This window comes from Haemaphysalis longicornis, unplaced genomic scaffold (assembly GCF_048455015.1).
Source record: "Haemaphysalis longicornis isolate Haplotype H1 unplaced genomic scaffold, Haemaphysalis longicornis Haplotype H1 scaffold_1, whole genome shotgun sequence".
Lineage (NCBI taxonomy): Eukaryota > Metazoa > Arthropoda > Arachnida > Ixodida > Ixodidae > Haemaphysalis > Haemaphysalis longicornis.
The window spans coordinates 126,795,244-126,817,523 of NW_027526203.1; the positions used below are offsets into that span (position 1 = coordinate 126,795,244).

At 51.3% G+C, this 22,280-nt stretch overlaps 1 pseudogene; it reads right to left on the reverse strand.

Moving 5' to 3' along the window:
* Window positions 1-329: 329 nt before the first annotated feature.
* LOC144174238 (uncharacterized) lies at window positions 330-17,908 on the reverse strand (annotated as a pseudogene).
* Window positions 17,909-22,280: the final 4,372 nt, after the last annotated feature.

The following is a 22,280-nucleotide window of genomic DNA, read 5'->3' on the forward strand; positions in this document are numbered from 1 at the left end:
CACAGTGTCACGGGGATGACCATTGCTACAGACATCAAAATCCTCACTTTCACAAAGGTGCCTTGTGACAGACACAAGGAGCTCCCTCTGTTTAGTCGTTCCATGAGAACGTGGGGCATACTCTTTGCTGGTAAGGTGTCCTAACACAATGTGGGCGTGTAGAACTGCATTAATTACAGTCGGCTGGGGAAACCTCAGAGCACCTCTTCAGAGGTTATTAATCAGGACATTTCTCTCAAGCTGAATTTCCCGGTCCCCAAACGTAATATTTATGGCACAATACTCACAAGGTAGCTTCTCTAACGTGGCATGGACGAAAAACCTGCAATTTACGTTATTACTGCCAAACTGGCCTCCTCATTTTTTGTATAATAGTCTGATATCTTAATACCGCACTCCTGTGTCAGTTGAGCTCCGTCAAATGTTGTAGCACACGGCTTCTGTATTTCCTGCATATCGGGCAAAACCAAACTGTCTTGTAGCCTCTGCTTCTTTTCTGGCTCAAAGGCTTGCTGTATTGGTATGTGGTAATTTCTTCCAGAGAGCCGACTGTACTGTGCGAACCTTTCCTTCAGACTGTCGGTCTGAAATTTGCCCAGCAAGACAGTGTCGAAATTCAGTTCTTCAAGGTAGTACCGGCAGAGTTCGACAAGCGAGTCACAAGTAAGCCGCAGCGCTGCATGTGTTTCTGTGGTTAATGTCCCGGTATCCATCCTGATGTCTCGCCACGTGTCCAACCAATCTACGAAATTAATAATTCGATCTGCTTGTCACTCAAACTGCTTACTGGATCCTGAAGCGGATCTGTAAGTCGCCGGCACTTTGATGGGCTTTTTACGTTTCAATATGCCACCGCTTCGAAATTACGTCAATGAATTGCGCTGTCCCTGCGTCGTAGTTCAATTTGAGTTTGTTTCCGCGCATTCTTAGAGTTTTCACAACAAGTGAACTGAAAACTTCTAAAACAAGCTTCACGTTCTGGTGTTCAATGTTGGATGGATGCAGTGCTTTATAGCTCAATCCATAGACAACCTTTGAGACCCTGCGTTGCGCGGTAGCATGCAGGCCTCGAAGAGCTTTGAAAGGCTAACCCGAACTAACGAGGATGTGCCATAAAATTCGGTGTAGAAGACGCACGTTCCAGGATTTTTTTTGGTTCAGCCAGTTGTTTCTTATACATTTCAGAAGGTGAACAGCATCTACCACATAAAACACGGGTCTTGAATCGTCCGCTGGGTGAGGGTACACAACGTCAACTGTTCGCGTCTCAGAAAAAAAGGACATCACCTTTCTGTTTAAAAAATTGTTATCTATTATTACTGCGATGAGAGTAAGTCCTGCTTTCTCAAGCTCTAATATTGTCTTTCTCAGGGCCTCATGCAGTTCCACTGCTTCAATGTAAGACACTGGCAGAATGTGAGCGACATCATTCTGAGCCGATAGCAAGGACTGTATCATTAAAATATGCGCAGTTTCGGCTGCTTCGGAAGAATAAGAAGCCGCCCCGGTCACCGGGTCACCTTTGTATTCAAAGTACGGCTGAATGTGGATCTCGCCCTTCATTATAGTCACAAGCATTTCATGCGGTGTTGAGAAGGCTTGATCGCTACTTCACATAACGTAAAAACCTCTAATCGTCCTGCTGATTTGCAGGGTTCACGTTATATAGCGAATAGATTCGCATGAGCGTAGATCAATGTTGCAGTGCTACCTTACCAGCGCTGCGAATGAATCGGTAGGCGTGTGTGGAAATAGTGTGCAAAATACTGAAAACTATCCAAACCTCAGCAGAGTGCCGCACTGAGTGGTCATTTTTCTGCAGTAGCTCAAGCTGCTCCTTGATAAATCCGAGTGTTTCTATTTCCTCTTGCGGCAAAGGCTCATCTGACCTGAGGCTGTCCAGCAAGGAGAAGAAGTTGAAGCTTGCCGTCACTTTTTCATCCTTATCTCAAACGCCTGGACCCCTGAAACTTTGGACACTGTCTAGACTGTCTAGCGTGGTCTGCAGGCAGCGCAGTTCGTTCAGTCTAGCTGAAATGAGATCTTTCCCAGGTAGTTTCGACTTTCTCCAGAAAGCCGTAACCTCCATGTTCCTGCTGACGATCACAGATATTTCAACGTCCGGTATATCTTAGCTTTCTACGTGAAGAAACAACAGCGTGTGCTACTTGTACTGTTGTCCAGTAGCTGGAGGGGTCGACGCGTTGTAGTCGTGATACAAGGTCCTCGATGACTGCAGTTTATTTTGGCGCTCCTCGTTTTCGCGCAAAGAAATGAACTGTCGAATAGCTTCCTCCCGATGCGATGCGTCGCGACGTTTCCTCTTTTCCTCGGGCTCCTTGCCCACTGGTGGGGAGTCTCTCAGGTGAGCAGGGAAATTTGGAAATATTGCCAGCACTGCGTCCGGAGTGAGCCCAGTGGCGCTCAAGGCGCGTCTACTTTCCTGCCGGTTCTAGGATCGGTGTACGTGGTGGTAGTCTTCAAGTACTCAGACTTAAAATGGAGCTCGCATACCTTAAAAACATTGGCAAAAATAAAATGTAGTATTAGAGGTTTTCTCCTCCATATACCCCTCATTTACTAAGCTAGAAAATACGGAAATCTTACCTCTGTACAGATATCCAGATGTGAATGACTTAAGTGCACCAGTATACAATTCAAGGAAATTGAGTGATTATGGGTTTTAACGCACCTTAACTGCACAGGTTATGCGGTGCACCCTAGTGGAGGGCTCCGGATTAAATTTGACCAACTGGGGACCTTTAACGTGCGCCAAAATTTCGGACGCACAGGCGTTCTTGCTTTTCGCCTCCATCAGAAAAAGCGGGTGCCACGGCCGGCAATCAATCCCGCGTCCTTTTTCTCGCACCGCAACGCCTTAGCCACTGAGCCGCCGTGGTGGGTCATTTGAAGTAAATTAAGTAACAGAAGCGGCTAAAGTGATCGGCATGTAATTATAAAACCGTTAGAAATTGGCGGGTGCAGCATTAGGAAATAAACAGTATACATGAATTCATTTCCTCCGCCCACTCATATTTATCAATTAAAAATCGAAGCTGTTACAGAAGTGCGCGATGCTCTGTGGCAATATCGAAATTTCGACGACAGTAATTGCATAGAACTCGAAGAAAATATAGCAAATACAAAAATGGTGTACTCTGAGATGCCTTTCAAATGCTCATCACGAAGCGTTGTTTGATAACGTGTGAACAAATAAAACAACACACGCTTTACTGCCCCTTCTTGTCCTTCCACAGACGTTTTTCTTTTTCAGTCTAGCTTGGTGCTAACGACGCATATGATCCCCTTCAAGAATATGTTTCCGCATAGATGCCACGCGGGAAAACGGCAGGCTAAGGAGCAGGCAGGCAGAAAGGTGAACTCGCCCACTCGGCCAGTGTGGTTCACGAGTTACTTCTGTCGAAGCCCGGAATGTGGGCTTCTGAAGGAGACATGGAGCTGGTTTTGCAGTTACAAGAAAAGAGTGTTTATTTCCAAAAAATGCGTACGCCGAGAGCTTCCCCCGACGAGGGAAAGAAGGGGAACCCCCGCGTCCTTCAAAAGGGAGAGGAAAAAATTACACCATCTCCTTGAAGGGAACTATGTGGTGATGCAAAGCAGAATTGTTGGCGTCCATTCAGCTCATCGGACGGTGCAGCGTCTCTCAACCGAAGCAGCAACTCAAGAAGCGGAGCGCGGACCGGGTTTATTATGTAGATCAGATGGAGTGGAGAGGAGGAGATGAGAGAGGAGACGCGCATGCGCGCTTATCGCACAGCTGGCGTATTGCCGTTATGTTGAGTGATCTGGTGTTTAGTAGCACCAGAGGGAAAATTCCACGTCCGGGTCCACACCGGTGGCAAAGGCACGCAAGTGCTGTTGTGTTACGGTGAGTAGGCGGTGGTGCTCGAGGCGCCGAAACTCGTCCATCATGTTCTTGTCGATGTTGTTGTCTCTGTGGTAGAATCGGTCGTCTCCGCCAGCGTTGGCGAGGTAAAGGTTGTTGACGTTGGTGCACCGGCCTAGAGCAACGTACACGCCCTCGTCTTCTCAGCTTTGTTGTTGTTGTTGTTGTTGTTGCGCCTTTAGGTATGGCACATACCCAATCAGGGGATCGGCCAATCAACAGAGGATGGTTAAAATGAATGGAATTCTTATCTAATCACGAGACGTTTAGGAAAGATAATTTAGACCGGTTGGAAAAATTTTTGAGAAAAAAGAAAAAAAAATACTGGAAAATCAAAGCGACGGTGACCAATCGCAATCATAAAGAGAATCGTTTTGAATTTTAAATGTAGCGCAGGAGGGCAGAGCATACATCCCGGCGGCAGAACCCCGTTTCGGATGCTCCGAACGATAGAATAGCCGGTACTGTTAGGGTTATCCCCAAACTGTAAAGCGGCACCTCCAGGGACTGACGTCTCAGTCGGGAAAAACGTCGGCATGTCAAAAGGTAGTGATCGACAGACTCGTTTTCGTTGCAATAGCTGCACAGAGCGGTTGGCGCCAGACGAGACCTGTGCAAATACGTATTTAACTTGGGTACTCGACAACGTAAGGCTGTAATAACCACCTCTAAGTTGCGTGAAGGGCACCATTCAGGTTTCCATGAGAATTTAAGATGATTAAAATCCCTTAATGATAATAAAACCGATTCTTGCTGTACTTGGAGTTTCAGCATCCTACGGTACCTAGCTGCTGTTATTAAAGGTGTCGGCTCTACGACGTCTACTACAGGCCCAGAAAGTGCTACCCTTGCTAGAGAGCCGGCAAATACCTATTTAACTTGGGTACTCGACAACGTAAGGCTGTAATAACCACCTCTAAGTTGCGTGAAGGGCACCATTCAGGTTTCCATGAGAATTTAAGATGATTAAAATCCCTTAATGATAATAAAACCGATTCTTGCTGTATTTGGAGTTTCAGCATGCTACGGTACCCAGCTGCTGTTATTAAAGGTGTCGGCTCTACGACGTCTACTACAGGCCAGAAAAAAGTGCTACCCTTGCTAGAGAGTCGGCAGTCTCGTTGAATGTGATCCCTGCATGACCAGGAACCCAAAGAAGGTGAATTTCAGTGAAGTGAGGTGGCAGGAGTGACCGAAACGTCCGTAGAAGCGGAGTGTCTTTAGGGGAAGAAAGGGCTAGGCATACAGAAAAAGAATCGGAAATTATCATTGGAGATGTAATTGACACATCCAGCTTTCGTAGCGCCAGGACAATTGCCAGGAATTCCGCAAAGAATATGGGGATAAAATCACGCAGACGAACCGAAAAGGTCCAGTTAAGGGAAAGGGAAAATATTCCGATACCGGATTTTTCTTCTCGTTGAGAGGCATCTGTATATATTATAGCACCTGGCTGCATAGAGGCCAAATAATCTTCGCTTTGTCTTCTCCTTCTTCTTCTTCAGCGATTCCCCTACGGGAAGATGACGACGGTGGTTGAACGCGAAGCTATCTCGTGATGGATTCTTTGGTTGGCCAATCCCTAGGGGCATCCTGCCAAAATCATCATTAGAAGCGCTGCGGACGGGGCGAGAGCAACGTACACGCCCTCCTCTTCACAGCTTTGTCTTCTTCTCCTTCTTCTTCTTCAGCGATTCCCCTGCGGGAAGATGACGACGGTGGTTGAACGCGAAGCTATCTCGTGATGGATTTTTTGGTTGGCCAATCCCTAGGGGCATCCTGCCAAAATCATCATTAGAAGCGCTGCGGACGGGGCGAGAGCAACGTACACGCCCTCCTCTTCACAGCTTTGTCTTCTTCTCCTTCTTCGTCTTCAGCAGTTCCCCTACGGGAAGGTGGCGACGGTGGTTGAACGCGAAGCTATCTCGGGATGGATTCTTTGGTTGGCCAGTCCCTAGAGGCATCCTGCCACAACCATCATCAGAGGCGCTGCGGACGGGGCACGGACGCGGGACATTCCCCCGAGCAAAAGACGCTAACATCCTCCTCTAAAGTTTTCAGTTCGTCGTTTCCGTTGACGTTCAGCTTCGCGTGCCTTCGTTGTATAAGTAGCTTCTTGACGTAGTTTGAATGAGTCAAGGACATAAGGCGCGTTCGTAGCACTTGCTCCTGTCTCAGTTTTGTAGCGCAGTGGAAAGAGCGCCGCGTACCTCCCATTGCGGCCAGAGAGTCGTGGGATGGAAACCGGACGCCACTAACAGCGGCGCCAGGAGTCCTGGCGCCGCTGTCGTTTTCTCGCTTGGGGGGCCTTTTTAGATGCAAAGCATCTCTTGCTCGGGGCAATGTCCGGCGTCCGTCCGTTGTCCGCACCTCTCCCTCTACACTATAAAAAAAGAAATAGTTAGCGGCGTCCGGTTTCCATCCCACGACTCTCTGGCCGCAACGGGAGGTACGCGGCGCTCTTTAAACTGGAGTTGAATGGAGTCGGCTGGACAACAACTTGAGCGCTCCCCCGAAAGACGACCGTTGAAGAGGGCGGGGGAATGACCCCCGTAGTAAGCCGGCGGCGGCGGCGCCAATACGCATCTTCCACAAAGGCGCACTGTCGTCTAGCCGGCGGCATACCGGAGAGAAAGGAAAAATAGCAGTGGCTTAGCTCGGCTATGCCAGGATATACGTAGCGTGGGCTAAGGTTCAGCTGGTTATTCTTAGGTTTCCTGGTTGTGTAGGATTAGCTGATTATCATGATTACTGCTACTAAAATGATTTCCAATACAATTCAATCCAATCCAGTAGTCCAATCCAGTCCAGTGCAGTCCTGTCCAGTTCAGTCCAGTCACTGCCCCTCGAGCATTCGCAGCACGACTCTCCAGGAGCCACGCGAAACGGCTATCAAGCGGCTCCGGCACAGCGTCAGACTTGGCTACTGCGCAACCGAGGTGCGCACCTGGGCACGCGCCGACGCCAGTGCGTCTGCAGTGGCTATGACGTCACTACTCTGGAATATGCACACCCAATTCTATACACACCCGTACTCCGATTGGATTGGATTTCCAATCCAATCAAACTTAGTCCAATCCAATCCAAATCCAATATAATCCAAGCCAAATCTAATCCGATGCAATCCAATTCAATTCAATCCAATGCTCCTCGCGCTTGCGCAGCACGGCCCTTCAAAGTCTACGCGAAACTGCTCAACCTCAGCAAGTGTAGCTTACGCTACAAAACTCCCCGGCGGCGGGAGCCGCTTGCGCGCGGGTGCCGAGCGGCCTCCGCTACAGAGCCCCCCCCCCCCTCCTAGATTGCGGAGCTTTTAAAGAAAGGCAGCAGTTGCCGGCAGAATGACGAAATGTCAGAGTCCACTGGTTATCACTGAAAATGTACGTGAGAGGCTGCATGAACAGAAACCTCAATATGAGCAGGCTTGGCGCGGCCGATGGGACGACTTCTCGTTTGCCCCGCACGTCTATTGTCATGATCTTGTTATTATGTCCCAAAAACTTTGAAAGGGCCGTAGTACGGCGGAGTGAGGGGCGGAGTAAAGATGATTGTGGTTCGTTTCCCCGAAGTCCGGTGTCGATCAGGAACCCAATCGCCCAGGCTCCGGTTGATTTGGCACGAGGCTGGCAGGGCGATGGTGTTGAAGTTCTTGGAGATGGCGGTCGAATTGACGAACTCGAGGCGTTGGGGTTGATTAAGTGAAACGAAGGTTTATATACAGCTATTTACAGTAGGATAACTGGGTACATGAGTAGTAAAGGGAAAAACCTCGAACTTCAGCTAGACGCTAGCTCCAAGTGCGCACAAATCACTTGAGCTTCTCAACTTGGTCTAACTCTCCTATCCTCGGAGCGTACACAAACCGCTCGAGAAACGACGGCCGAGACCCTGTCTCGCTGCAGGATCCGTCTAGTTGCCCGGTGCGGCGCTGCACCCTAAATCTCCGACGCGATCCTAACCTTTATCCTAGGGGGGCTCACAAATCCCAACCTAGCTTCAACGGTAGAGACTCCTTGTCCCGCCGGGAACTGCCCAGCTCGGCGCTCAGACAAGAACGATTTCTAACGGCCAAGTTCGGCCTTATAAAACCTCGAGATCACCCTCTCTCGGGAACGCCCCTGTAGCTTTCGCACACGCGTAAGGGAGTGCCCAAATTCACGTAGACAGCTGTCACTCAGCACGCCACAGAACATTCAATGAGGCGCCGCCATCTTCGGGTCAACGGCACGCTCGCAGGCGAGCAGGTGCGTGCGACTCCGCGGGGTAAAAGCGAAAGACGGCGACAGTGCGTCATGCTGACCAGGGCGCGTTAACAATAGAGGCTCGCGTGGCGCTCGTCCCGACGACGGTAATCCCACCACCTCCGTGCGTCAAGCAGACGGTTACCGGAATCCGGCGGCGCTGTCTGCTTTCTCAATGGGGATTATGCCTGTGGTATGCGGTGGGCCGGACAATCCGTCTCCTGTGCGCGCCGTAACGAATTGGCGACGGCTGCAGCGCAGTGTTGGCAGTGCTACTTCGCCAGTCAGAGTGGCTGGTTCTCACGCGCAGCCTGCGCGCCTGGCCACTGACCGCATAAGTGGACGTTACAACTCACCCCTTTAAGAGGGTTACTGGACGTCTTGGTTCAGTCAATCCGAAAATAATTTAAAAGGGCCACTCGTTTCATCTCTCCTTCCGCAATAACAGCGGAACAAACAAACAAACAAAAAAAAAACACGTGGAAGGAGCTAGGTATAACCACAAATGAGCCCCCTTCCATTTCTGCAGCTGATCTGAACCCTCTCTCACCTAATTTCAAACACAACCTATTCACTAGCCGTTCAACAGGGACGGAATACTCTATACTCGATTACAACTCAAGAACGGCACCACCTCATGTAGTGTATCACTCCGCCAAAGCGCCGGACCCGTGACGTCAGTGCGCGCGCGTTTTGAAAGGGATTTGCTATGAATGCGTGATATCGTCTGCCTTGTGATATCGTCTGCCAGTTTGTTTGTCGTCACTGGAGTCGTTTATAAGCATACTAAGTCCAAAAAATCACGGGAACGGCTCACGCCATGTTCAAAATAATCCCAGTAACGCCCTACTTGCGCCGCGCGGAGAAACATCCAGCTACGGTGATAAGGCACAGCGGCAACTTCCGGTGCCATTCTTAAGTTGTCACCGAGTATAGCAAACCGGAAATACGCAAAAAAATACTAAAAACACTAAGTGCGATTAAAAAGGAATTGGGTCGTGTCTCCGGAGCGCGTAAACGGCACGAACAACGAGACAACTCAACCTATAACACTGATGCGCGCTATAACCGCAAACACGCACACACATTCCGGCACTCGACAACAAGAACAAAAGGAATAAGGACTGGCAAAGAACACGGGCAATTTTGCAGTCAACAAAAATAAAACGTTAAGAAAGTTCGCATTGCCACTATGCGCACGCGCGCAAATGTCCTCCTTGACGGCGTAGCCTGATAACGTTCCTTCAGGAATGTTCGGCGGTGCTTTCGCCCACTTGCGGTGCACAGAAAGTTCAGTTCAGTGCGCGGATCGATCAATTCGGTGCACGGATCGAGCACCTAAAGCCTCTCGTCACGCACAACCACGGCACACACACACACGCACACACACCACCGACGAAAAAGGACGGGTGAACGGGAAAGTTCACGTCCGTCGTGGCGGTGTTAAGGCTCGGAGGCAATTCAATACTAGCCTCCCCAAGCAACATTCTGAAGGCAGGGGAGTGCCTTCGCGTACTTCCAGCCCCCTCTGCGGATGATCCAGACACAGTAGCGTTGCAATGTCAACGCAAGTCTCGACCGGTTAGCCCCATGAGGCGAACACAACTTCGGGGAAGACGGAGTGGTATCACAAAATGCGACACCGTTTCCTGCTCCATAGGCCACGCGTCCATGTCTCTCCAATGCCCCAACGTACGGCAATGCCGCGTGCTGGCGGCGTGAGCGAAGGGTTGATGCTGGAGAGGAATGTCAGCCCGCGAACGCGACGACCTTCTCGGGATCATTCTTTCCCCTACGCACAGACTGCTCCACAACAACAACCTCACAAGCGCCTGTCATTACCAAAAACCGCTCGTGCACGCTATGTGCATTCTGAGCAACGGCCTGACGAAGACAGTTTTTCGGCTGTCCCAGCACGCACTCGTCCTGGCGCAACTCAGAACTAGGGCCTGTGACACACTGCCAGGTCGCAGAACTTAGTGCGTCAACCCATCCAGCGCGGCTCTCGACTAAATCTCCGTAATGGCCGCACCCAACACTAAAGCCACGAAGCTCTATCTCAGACACCGGTTTCGCGAGATCGCCGATTGCGCCTCGTTCCTCTGTTTCAACTGTAGCTGCCTCCTCACATGGTTTTTCCCTCTCCTTCGCAACCTTCTCGGGAGCTCTCATTCTTGGTTTCGCAGTCTTCACGCCTGCGTTTTCGTGTTCTCCATCGGCCTCCTCGGTTACACTCTCACCATCAAGACTACCAAACCCACGCGACATCTCCGTATCGTTCCTACCCTCTTCAAACGTTCTGGGCTCCTCGTCCTCCATCTTCTCGCGTTCTCTCTCACTTCCTTTTCCATTTTCTACATGTTCAACCCAGTCTACCTTCTCAGCTCCCTTATCCGCCTTTAACTCCTGCTTTTCCTCAGACTGATCGTCAACTCCGTCTCTTTTTCGCTCCGTCTCGTCACATGCTTTCTCGTCTTCAATCTCCTTTCTCTTCTGGGCGAGCTCCTGCATGCCCGACACGGAGTTCGCTTTCTCGTGCGACTTTTGAGCGGAATATGGAACGCGGCGGGCCCCAGGACTTTCCTGTGCGACGCCAATCTCCTCCGGTCCACCAATTAGAGTTTGGGTGCTGCCCGTGCTTGCAAGTTCGGCATGTATTAGCTCGGTGTCTGGTGCAAATGTAACTTGCGGCCCTACACTCGCAACAACAGGGCTACCCTTTGACTCTGCTCTTATGCCGGACGCGCTCGCTGGAACACTCGCGCTCGCTTCCCTTTCCATGCAACTGTTCCCGGCTGAGCCGCTCGCCACCTGTGCGCAGCCAAGGTAGCTTATCTCGTTCTCGCGCGGCTTCAGGTTGAAAAACGGGCTGCCCGCATTCAACTTTGCTGGCAGTGCATAACTGGGCGTGTTCGACGGGTTCTGCCTTATGCGCTGCTGCTCCATCCCCAAACATTGCCTGCGAGGCTGCTCGTCATGTTCGAGCATCACTTCATTACACCGCTCTACGGTATCACCGGACGCGCTTACCTCGTCGCTCCTCATCCCAACGTCCGTCTCCACCCATTCGACACCGGCGGAAATGCTAGCCTCGTGTAGGGAGCCACGGCTACTTACTTTGGCAACGTAAAGTTCCACTCCGAAACATTGGCCGGCACCATTCGACTTCACTGTCGCTATAAAACTCGCTGGGTCTGTGCCCCATTGTTTCTGCTCGCGGGTGTCCGAGCGTAAGGGCGCTTGCCTTCTCCGCTCCAGCTCCAACCCATACCTTCGCAACCGCTCTTCAGATTCGGGCTTCAGCTTTTGCATGCGCTCCTTAAATTCTCGCGCCTCTCTGCTCTCTCGCTCCTCCGCTTCGCGTGCTGCCTTTCTCTTTCGCTCCTCCGCTTCGCGCACTGCTTTTCTCTCCCGTTCTTGAAACTCCAACTCCATTCGTCTAAGAAATATTGCCTCAGACTCCGCTTGGGCCACCCCTCCTGCAGCCGTTCCTCCTTGAGGTGGCGCCTCATGTGTCTGACCATTTTCGTCTCCTTCCGCCATGTTCGCCTGCATGCTCTGCGTGACTACCATGCAACCCCAGACTCAGCCTACACCGCCACAACGAAGCGCAAGAAATCCCACTCACCCGCACCTTCGGTGGTCGGCTCCTGCGTCCTTGGCCCCGTGCGCTGGCTTGGCTCTGCCGCTCCACTCCGCGCGGAGCTCGGCTGCTGCTGATGAAGGCGGGCTTGCGTCTGCTTGCTGCACCTGGTTGTGGTCTGGTGATTTCTTCTACCAAATCCTGTCGGCTGCGCCAGTAAAGATCGTTTCCCCGAAGTCCGGTGTCGATCAGGAACCCAATCGCCCGGGCTCCGGTTGATTTGGCAGGAGGCTGGCAGGGCGATGGTTTTGAAGTTCTTGGAGATGGCGGTCGAATTGAAGAACTCGAGGCGTTGGTATTGATTAAGTGAAACGAAGGTTTATATACAGCTATTTAAAGTAGGATAACTGGGTACATGAGTAGTAAAAGGAAAAACTTCGAACTTCAGCTAGACGCTAGCTCCAAGTGCGCACAAATCACTTGAGCTTTTAAACTTCGTCTAACTCTCCTATCCTCGGAGCGTACACAAACCGCTCGAGAAACGACGGCCGAGACCCAGTCTCGCTGCAGGATCCGTCTAGTTGCCCGGTACGGCGCTGCACCCTATACTTCCGACGCGATCCTAACCTTTATCCTAGGGGGGCTCACAAATCCCAACCTAGCTTCAACGGTCGAGACTCCTTGTCCCGCCGGGAACTGCCCAGCTCGGTGCCAGACAAGAACGATTACTAACGGCCAAGTTCGGCCTTATAAAACCTCGAGATCACCCTCTCTCGGGAACGCCGCTGTAGCTTTCGCACACGCGTAAGGGAGTGCCCAAATTCACGTAGACAGCTGTCACTCAGCACGCCATGGAACATTCAATGAGGCGCCGCCATCTTCGGGTCAACGGCACGCTCGCAGGCGAGCAGGTGCGTGCGGCCCCGCGGGGTGAAAGCGAAAGACGGCGACAGTGCGTCATGCTGACCAGGCGCGTTAACAATGGAGGCTCGCGCGGCGCTCGTCCCGACGCCGGTAATCCCACCACCTCCGTGCGTCAAGCAGACGGTTTCCGGAATCCGGCGGCGCTGTCTGCTTTCACAATGGGGGATTATCCCTGTGGTATGCGGTGGGCCGGACAATCCGTCTCCCGTGCGCGCCGTGACGGATTGGCGACGGCTGCAGCGCAGTGTTGGCAGTGCTACGTCGCCAGACAGAGTGGCGGGTTCTCACGCGCAGCCTGCGAGCCTGGCCACTGACCGCATAAGTGGACCTTACAGGCGTCTTCGTTGCTTCGTGTCGCACGAGCACATGTGTAGCTGAGTCCATGTCGGGAAAGTGAGAACCTTTCTGTTGCGCGAGATGCGAGGTGCTGTTGGCCTGAGTTGCGCAAGCCATGCGCGCAGCTTCTCGATGTGGTCGGAGGCTGCTGGGGCGGAAATTGTTTCTTCGGAGAAGAATTCTCCCGGGAGGCGCACTGTTGAGCCGTACAGCATTTCCGCTGCGCTGAAGCCGAGGTCTTCCTTCACCGTTGAGCGTAGGCCAAGAAGAACGAGCGGGAGCTTTTCCACTCAGTCCTGGCGATCGAGTTTCGCTGTAAGTGCAGCTGTGAGTTGCCTGTGCAAGCGCTCCACCATTCCGTTGATGGCGGGGTGATAGGCGGTTGTATGCTGCAGCCTCGTGCCGAGGAGGGTCGAAAGCGCGGAGAAGAGGTTGCTCTGGAACTTCCGTCCCCGGTCAGTTGTTATGCCGGCGGGGTAGCCAAAACGGAACACCCATGTTTCAATAAAGGCCTGCGCGATGGTCTCAGCTGATATGTCCGCAATTGGTATAGCTTCGGGCCATTGGCTGTGTCTATCGATGCATGTGAGCAGGTACCTGAAACCTTGGCAGGGCGGTAGCGGTCCCACCAGGTCGAGGTGAACGTGGTCAAACCACCGCGACTCCAGAGCCCTAAATTCCTGTAGTGCAGCCCGAGTGTGGCGAGGCACCTTCACTTGCTAACACGTGTCACATGTCCGAGCCCAACGTCGCACGTCCGCGTTGACGCCGGGCCAAACGAAGCGTTCTATTATCAACCGCTGGGTGGCGCGGACACCTGGGTGGCTGATGGAGTGAAAAGTATTGAATACCACTCGGCGAAAATTCAGTGGGACCAAAGGTCATGGGGTTGCCTGGGAGGTATCGCAGGTTATCGTGCCCTGGACGTAGGGAAATGCAACCTCCGCAAGCACGAGTGAAGATCCCCCACCTTTCTGTCTCGCCAACTCAGTGTCCTCCCGCTGAGCCACGGCCATCGCCTCGAAATCCAGGACTTTTGTGCCGGAAGCGTTGACGCGAGGCAAGGCGTCGGCTGCTTCGTTTTCGACCCCGGAACGCGGTGAATGTGTGTGGAAAACCCAGAGATGAATGAGAGCTGACGAATTTCCCGTTCTGAGTAGGAGGAACTGTTGTTGTTGAATACGTAGGTGAGGGCCTTGTGGTCTGTCAAGATGTAGTACTCACGACCTTCGAGGAAGTAGTGTAAATGCCTAATGGAACAATAGATTGCGAGCATCTCACTTCCAAAAGTGCTGTACCGTACTTCTGCAGGCTTCAGGCGTTTCGAAAAAAAGCCCATTGGCTTCCACTGTGCACCCTCCTGTTGCTTTAGCACTGCTTCGACCGATGTGGAGGAATCGTCCACTATGAGGCGTGTAGGAGCGTCAGGCAGTGGATGGATGAGAAGGTTAGCCGCGGCCAGTTCGCCCTTGGTTTTCTGGAAAGCGTTCTGGTGTTCGTCAGACCAATAAAATTCTGGTGCCTTTTGGTCGTCTCGGCGCAGCAGGTCGGTGAACGGCTGGAGTACTTGAGCACAAGGCGGAATGAACTGCAGGTGGAAGCACGAAGAACTCTTTCAGCTTGCAGAAAGATGTTGGAGCAGGAAACTTCTTGACGGATTCTACCCTCGATTCCAATGGCATGATGCCTTCAGCAGTTATGTGGTGGCAGAGGAGGTTGAGAGCCTCGACACCAAATACATATTTTTGAGGTTTCAAAATCCGTGCTCATCCAGACGCTGAAAGAGCTGGCGGAGTTCAAAATGTCATCCAGGTAGACAAAGACAAAAGGAAGAAATCGCGTGACTTCATCCATGATCCTCTGAAAGGTCTGTGCTGCATTTTTCAAGCCGCAGGACATACGGACAAACTCAAACAGGCCGAATGGAGTTGTTATGGCTGTTTTTGGTATGTCCTCCAGTTCGACGGGGATTTGGTGGTATGCCGCTACGAGGTCGATCTTGCTGTATATTTTTGTACCTGCCAGCCGAGCACTAAAATCGTGAATGTGTAGCAGAGGATACTGGTCCGGTGTTGTTGATGCGTTCAAGCCGCACAGGCGCCAGTCGTCCCCGTCGTCTTTAGGCACCATGTGCAGCGGCGATGAATGGTTGCTAGACGAAGAGCGAATAATTCCCAGCTGCAGCATATGCTAGAACGCAATGCGTGCAGATTGAAGACTGTTGCTGGACAGCCGTCGTGGCCGGGCGGTGACTGGCGACCCTGTGGTGAGTCACATTATGTTTCACCGGCTGTTCCGTGTTTCGGGGCTTGGTGATATAAGGGAAATCGGCCAGGACGTGGCGGTAGGCAGATACTGGCAGGAAGGCGCAGATGCCAGATGAGCAGATGTTTGACTCCAAACCACGTACTTTGAGGGATGTGTTGTTATCCTTGAGGCAATGGTCACGTACGCTCACATCCAGGTTTAATTTAGGTGACTCAGAAAGTCTGCTCCGAGTGAAGCCGTACGTAGCGATGGCAGTGTTGTCCACCGCCTGCAGCGACGATATGCTCTTGCTACGTCGGTGATCCTCCGGGGGTTGCCGGGACAATAGAGATTTCGGCTCCTGTGTCGACTAGCAGGCGTGAGTTGCTTACGCGGTCGACTACAAAGAACAGGCGGCTGGGTGGAGGGCCGATGTCGTAAGACGCCGTTAACGACTGCCCGGAGCGTTTCATAGAAACGACCAAGGTTGAGTGCAGCGGCTAGCACCCGTGCCGAAACGACGGTGGTACCAGCAAACTCCATCCTGTCTATCTCGTGACTGGCTTCTCTTGGAAGAGCTTGGCTGTCTTGAAGAGGATTGGTTGCGTCGTTGCTCGCCCTGTTGTGGAGCGCCAGACAGCAAAAGTTGCTGCATGGTCTCGGTTGTTTTTGCACTTTCTCCTCAAGGTGCGACAATCGATATGGTTGTTCGTGTGTTCTTGCAGAAGCTGTGGGCGCGAAGTTTGGAGTGGAGTATTCCGTCATGCGATCGGCAAGTTGCCCTAGGCGATCAAGGGACGTCTCATCTGAACCCGCGAGAACCACGCATTCCGACTGGGGCAGCCGTTGCAGAAAGTGCACGAAGAAGTGGGAGCTGGCCAAAGAAGTGGGAGCTGCACACCGAGTAGTTGCCGCATCCGGTGCAGCAGTTGGGAAGGTCGTTGGTCGCCCAGCTCTTCCCGACATAAGAGCTGCTGAAGTCTGTTTTCTTCAGGCACCTCGAGGCGGTCCAGTACCGTCTTTTTGAGGGTGCCATATTCCTCTTATTTGGGGTTGAAACCAAAATGTCGTCGATAGCATCGGCGATTTCTGGGGGCAGGGCTGCGACGACGTGAAGGTACTTCGTCGACTGCGAGGTGATGTGCCGGAGCTGAAAACGGGCCTCCACTTGGCTGAACCAAACTTTTGGATTTTTAGGCCAAAAATTTGGTACCTTCAGTTCTGTGGTGAAGGCTGCAGGCGTGGAGGCAGCAGTGTTGTCGTCGGAGCTCATCGCGGCGTGTTCGTTAGAGCGTTGTTCGGGTCACCAATTTTGTAGCAGCCCGGAATGTCGGCTGCTGAAGGAGGCGAGAAAGAAGACGTGGAGCTGGTTTTGCAGTTTCAAGACAAGACTGTTTATTTAAAAAAATGCGTACGCCGAGAGCTTCCCCCGACGAGGGAAAGAAGAGGAACCCCCGCGTCCTTCAAAAGAGCGAGGAAAAAGGCCCCCCAAGTGAGCAGACGACAACGGTGCCAGGACTAATGCCAGGAGTCGGCTGGACAACAAGTTAAGCGCTCCCCCGAAAGGCGACCGTTGAAGAGGACGGGGGAATGACCCCCGTTCTAAGCCGGTGGCGTCGTCGCCAATACGCGTCTTCCACAAAGGCGCACTGTCGTCTAGCCGCCGGCAGACCGGCGAGAAAGGAGAGAGAACAAACTTTATTAGTCTCTGGGATTAGGAAGGGGGGGTGGCGGAAGACCATAAGGCCTCCGCGACGTCCAGTGCCCGCGACATCACCAATAGTTGATAGGATATGTCTGGGCTCCCCAGGGCCTGTTCCCAGAGGGTGGGCGAGGGGAGAGGGGGATATGGGGAGGCTGGACACTCACAAAGGGAATGGTAGTGGGTGTCCACAGCCCCACATGCTGAGCAATTAGGGTATGTGAAAATGTGGGGGTGTGTGTGAACCAGTTGGGTGCGATGGGGGAAGGTGTGTGTTTGCAGAATGCGCCACATGTGAGCTGCAGCGGGGGTGAGGGAGGGGTGGGGTGGAGGCAGAGTTCGGCGAAGGAGGCGGTGGTGCAGGGTAATGTCCCTGTGGAGAGAAAGGAAAAGTCTACGTCGGCGGGAGCTGCTTGCGCGCGGGTGCCGAGCGGCTTCCGCTACACTTCTAAAGAAACGAACCACAAAGTACCCGGCGACAACGAATGCCAGCCCTTTCCCGCATGCGTTTTACACTTGCATCATAGAAAGTTCTCGACGAAGCACTGGCGAGAAAATTCATTTCAGAACAAACAGCCAATTCGAGCGTTCCGCGAACCTATAATGCGTCCCGGTGCTTCTAGAAAGAACATAACCTAAAACATGCGAGCCATCTCATAGTGATAGCGCTTCCCATCACAACAAAGCGGCAAAGCCAAAGGGAATGGTTCAAAACAGAAATGAAGACACACGTCAATATCGATAGCGTGAACCGAGCAAGTTGGATGTTGTGTCTTAGAATTACTCAACGGCAAGTAATGAAAACGTATACATACCTTCAGATCGCGGAGAGGACGAATATAGACGTCATCTCGACGAACGGCACGCTCCCATACCAATCTCTGGGCGTCCATTAGGAACGAGAACACTCGACCGTTTGGTTCGGTGTCGTAGTTCCCGCGACAATGCGGTACGCAGCATCACCTCATTACGACTCCGGGGCACAGGGCTCCATCCTGGGAGACCCCCTGATCTAAAGCGGTGGATATGGGGCCCTCAGTACCGGTCTCTGTTGACGTTTCTGCGTGAAACCAATGTAATGTTGTATATATGACGGTTATGCCGTAAGGCAAACTCTCGCAAAAAAAAAAGGTAGTTTGCAGGCGAACATTCGGTTAACGACCTAACAATTCACACCATCACGCAACAGCTCACATATATCCAGAAAAAAAACTCTTCTCAGGTCGCCAGGAACACCACAACACCGTAACGATGACGAAAACACCAGCACACCGCGTCAACAGCTCTTCCGGCTTAGCCCACCGGCGAACTGGTACGGCGCGGGCACAGCCGCGCGACGTGAGCCGTAGGTCAAAACTGAGTAGCGTCACAGGCCGCGACCGGAGGTGAGCAGGCCTGAAGTTACTCTAGAGGGCGCTGGCTCAGTCCGCTGAGCGTCTAGCCCTACTTTTCTTCGTGATTATGTTGTTACTTACTTGCTTTTCTGCTCGTCGTGCACTTTTCAGTCGGTGATGGGCCGAATGTCACTTACACGGCCAGTTTTAATCTAAAGGTTCTGGAGTATGCAGTTGAGTACGCGTACCTGGCTGCCTGTAGACATCTAAGGATTGGCAGATTGAAACGTTGACAAACGAAACGAGTGTAGTTCAATAAAAACGCTTTTTACCAAGTGTATACTGGGATATATACACGAAAGGTAGGTTATCTAATGCATTGTTTTTTTTTCGATGCGGCCTTCTTTGTTGACGCCGGAAAAGTTTGCGGAAAATTACCCCGCATAATAAACGCACCCCCAACTTCGCTTCCGTTTTACGAAAAAAAAAGTGCGTTCATTACGCGAGTAAATACAGTATGTAGGTTTCCTCTATTCCCTGGTCTTTTAGTGCTTCTAAAACGCCTGTGGTGAGTACCTAATCAAGCACTTTCTCGTAATATATAACTGTACTCTAGTGTACTCTGCGGATTTTCCTATCATTCGGTTGACGACATGGATGTGATCCATGGTTGAGTACCCTTTCCTAAACTCAGCCTGCTTTCTTGGTAGATGGGAAGCCGGGATAACACATATACGGATAGTTATAACTTTGGTAAACAGGTTGTAAACAACTGAGGGTAGGCTAATGGGTCGGTTATTCTTGAGGTCCTTGGGACCTCCCTTCTTACGAATTAGAATAATATCGCCGTTTTTCCAGGCTATGTGTACTTTTTGTGTCGTAAAGAATACCAAAAATAGTACAGCAAGCTTTTCCAGTGCAATATCTTCTCCTTCTTTCAAAAGATCTACGGTTATGCTGGCGTCACCTGCAGCGTTTCCTATTTTCATTTCTTTGAGAGCCTTTCGAACTCGCTCTTTAGTTACGAGTAAGATATCGCAAGTTGCTCTTGTATTCTCAGTAGTTCCCCTTGGTGTAACGTCGCTGGCATACAGCCTGGTGCAGAATCGTTGTGCTACCTTAATTATCTTGTCAAAGTTGTGCTCAATGTTTCCCTGCTCATCTCTGAGTGCGTACATCCGGTCTTTGCCGATGGCTAGCTTTCTGTTACTTGCTTTCAAGGTTCACCCTCTTTGCAGTGTTTCCTCGATAACCGCCATGTTATACGCACGAATGTGCATATAACATGTCGGGTGATGTTGAGGCCAATCCCGGTCCAACGCGGTCACGTACCAATGCTAGTGATGCAAATAAAACACCAAGTCTGACTTCTGAAGACGCTCAAGCTGATGCGCAAAAGAACGAGATCCTCAGCATCCTAAAAGAGTTGCAGTCCCAATCAGCAACAATATCTGCGAGCCATAAAGAATTGAAGGAAAGTATTGCGGAAATTCGCAGCAGCCAGCTCAAGGTAGAATCGGCGCTGGGAAATTTTGACAGCAGACTTACGGCGGTAGAACAAAAAATGGCCAAATTAGAAGGGATTCATGAAAAAGTGAGGCCTGCTACTGGTGAGTTCGATCACAACCAAAACCAGAATAATCTTTTGCAATCTCGTCTTGATGAACTCTAGACACCCTTCCCGCTAACTTACGACCAAATTTCTTAAATGATCTCCTGCGTCCCTCCTGCCCACCTAATTTAGCGAAGGCAGTGTGGGACGCTCTCCTGCATTTCATATCCCGACCCACTATTTTTCCCTTGCTATCTCCCACCCATACCCGTCGTGAACCTTAACTTATCGCTACCCCTAAGGGGGTCTGATGCACTAGCAAGAGACCCCAGGGTGTTTTTTTTTACGTTTCAATAAACGTTAAAAAAAAATCTCGAAGACAGAGCAAGGCGCTATAACGTAGTGTTTCATGGCATCGCTGATGCTAAAGAATCCTGGGATGAATCTGAAAAAAAAAAAAAAATCTTCAGCCTCTTGGAACCCCATTTTGATAGCGAGGTAACAGGTCAAGATATTGCGCGAGCTCATCGCCTGGGCCAGTTCTCACCGTCAAGGCGCCGGCCAACTATTGTAAAGTTTGCGAACTTCAAAACGCGAGAAAACGTTTTTTTCAGCAAGAAGTAAGCTAAGCGAGCATAATATCAGAGTGTCAGATACTGAGCACAAGGTCGCGGGTTCGATTCCCGGCCGCGGCGGCCGCTTTTCTGATGGAGGCGAAAAGCAAAAACGCCCGTGTGTACGAGATTTCGGCGCACGTTAAAGATCCCCAGGTGGTCAACATTAATCCGGAGCCCTCCACTACGGCGCGCCTCATCGCCTGCGTTGCGTCGGCGCGTTAAACCCTACAATCAATCAATCAATCAATCAATCAATCAATCAATCAATCAATCAATCAATCAATCAATCAATCAATCAATCAATCAATCAATCAATCAATCAATCAATCAATCAATCAATCAATCAATCAATCAATCAATCAATCAAATCAGAGTGTCAGAAGATCTATCCTTCGGTACGCGTCAAGCCCATAAAACCCTGATTGAATTGGCCAAATCCCAGCCTAACAATCCTTCCTTTAAACTTACAGATAAAAAATCCTTATAAACGGCAAATACTAATCTTGCGACACCGTTTCAGGCAAAGTAATGGAGTCAGGCCATCTCCCTGGGGCCGAAGCTTCTAACCACGCCCCTAGGAACTATAACGCACGCAATTCTTCGTCATCTCCAGCAGCTTCTAATCTTGTCTCAGTACCCAGCACTTCGTCCCAGCCTCTTTTGTCATCTGACTAACAACTACTGAGGGGCAGTGGCAACCAGTTCTCTTTATCACGAGCATCGGTTCTTTTCACAAATATCCGAAGCGAAATAAAAAAGCGCACCCAAATTTCCGCGGCAATTCACTCCTGCGCAGCTAACATTATCATTCTAACCGAAACATGGCTCCATAGAAACATTCGTGATAGTGAAGTTTTTGATTCTCCCCTAACGTATAACTTTTTCCCTTGTGATAGGGAGACGAGGCAAGGTGGTGGCGTTTTAGTTGCCGTCAAACCCCAGCTTGAAGTATTCGCTCTTAACATATCTTCGTCCTTGGAAATGATATGGGTATCGGTAAAACTGCCTCATCGTAGAATAATATTAGGAGCCTGCTATCGGCCCCCTAACGGCCCAGCCACATTTGTCACTGAACTTCATGACGCCATAATATTGCCACTGCTGGTAATGAGTTTGAACTTTGACGCCATGCCCTGGGCAGGCATTCACCAACCGCTCTTGTTTCTCCACATACCCAACTTGGGGGATAGCCGCTGATAACTTGTGGAGACGACGACGACGAAGAAAGGGACCCGGAGAAGAAGAGAAGGAAGAGGAGCTCGAGAGTGCGGCCAAGGCTAGACGTTCGCAGCTTGCTTGTGGGCACAAGTTCGCCTGTATAAATAAACCATCCCGCTAGTAGTTTTGTTTATACCGTGACAGAAGTGGTTGAGGTGCGGGGTACATGATACCCGGTTCATCAAGGGCTTCGAGTAAGCTCCAGGACACCCCGGTCACGCCTGTTCACGAGAGGACCAGCCGCCGTCTACTTGGTCTGCCGGTGGAGTACGGGCTGCTTCCAGATCGCAGAGCCAGGATGACGGGACGGGACAACAGCGCACCGGTCCCGCCTGAGACTCCCATGACACTTGGGTACGTGGTCCAGCAGCAACGGGTGCCGAAGTCCTTTTACGGCGAACCTTTCGAAGATGCGGAGGACTGGCTCGACCAGTTTGAACGTGTCGCCAGATTCAACGGTTGGAGTGAGCAGCGTAAGCTTCACAATGCCTACTATGCTCTGGAAGAATCCGCACGTACCTGGTTTGAGAACAACGAAGCTGCAATGACCTCCTGGGAGGCTTTTCGCCAGCGGCTACTCGCTACCTATGTGAGCATGGACCGCAAAGAAAAGGCTGAG